The sequence below is a fragment of the Kogia breviceps genome, chromosome 1 (assembly GCF_026419965.1).
Source record: "Kogia breviceps isolate mKogBre1 chromosome 1, mKogBre1 haplotype 1, whole genome shotgun sequence".
In the NCBI taxonomy this organism is placed as follows: Eukaryota; Metazoa; Chordata; class Mammalia; order Artiodactyla; family Physeteridae; genus Kogia; species Kogia breviceps.
The window spans coordinates 122,609,199-122,610,386 of NC_081310.1; the positions used below are offsets into that span (position 1 = coordinate 122,609,199).

Below are 1,188 nucleotides of genomic sequence, written 5' to 3' on the forward strand. Positions count from 1 at the left end.
CCAGGCCACTTTCAAAAGCTGGAGATTCTGGGCGTGGAGACTCAGATAAAGCATGCAGGAAGGGTTACCCCCCAAAGCCCTCACGTGCATTTGGATAGAGCATGATTGGAGTTTCTTCGCCTCACCCCTTCCCCCCACCAAGAGGGAAGAGGCGGTGACGCTCTGGCCCCCGGCCTGAGATATATGGCAGTGCCAGCTGCCCCCTACCCACCCTGTCCCCACTTTCTCCACTCTGCCGATTGATGCCTGTTGCTCAAAACTTTCTGATCACAAACGGATAGCCCCCACCCACTGTGGCTCAATTCTGGGCCTCTGGGAGCATGGCAGGGCTATGGATCTCTTCTTCCTCCTCCCGAAAGTAGGCTGGCTTTCCCTATGAGCTGGGAGCTTGCTGGGCCTTCAGTGGACACGAGAGCTACCATATGGTTGATGCTCTGGCAGAAGTGGCACTTCTTGGGCTGGGTGGCAGTTTGCATTCCTTGGCATGATGGTCTAGACCTCCACAGTTGTAGCACCTGTCTCCCTTTGATCTGCGTTTCTGCATGTTCTTCCCTTTGGGCCGCCTCTCACTCCCAATACAGAACACCCCACCAGGGCCAGTGACTCGGATAGATTCCAGGCCCTTGGCAGCCTTCTTAAAGGTGAACTCTACGGCCTCACCCTCCTTCAGGCTCTGGAAGCCCTCCATGTGCAGCTTGCTCTGGTGCACAAAGACATCCAGCGGGGGGTCGAGTGCGACCCCGGCGCGGACAGTCATGGACAGGAAGCCGAATCCCATGCACACGTTGAACCACTTACAGATGACGGCTCCGTGCAGCAGCTGCGGCTCCTCGGGCCGCATCCTCCTGCGCCTCCTCCGGCGCCTTGGCGCCGCCACCTGCAAACTGCTGGTTTCGCACAGAGCCCATGGTAGTCGGCTGAGGCCGCGGCCCCGGGCCCCAGGTCGGCCGGCTGCTGGCCCCAGTGAAGTCCGGAGGCAAAGGCTGATTTAATTTTTGATGCAAGTTCCTTTTCTTATTACAGACTGGCATTCTGAGTAGCACTGATATAGTGTAAATTGTTTTCCAGAATTTTCTATAAAAGTTAGGCCACTATAAATATGAAGTGACAATTTAGAACCCATATTAGCTATATTAATTACTTTGCACTCTGCAAAGCATCACTTTCTTTTAAAAGAGACTTAACCCA

At 54.6% G+C, this 1,188-nt stretch overlaps 1 pseudogene; it reads right to left on the reverse strand.

Moving 5' to 3' along the window:
* Positions 1-298: 298 nt before the first annotated feature.
* On the reverse strand, positions 299-908 carry LOC131761766 (protein lin-28 homolog A pseudogene; annotated as a pseudogene).
* Positions 909-1,188: the final 280 nt, after the last annotated feature.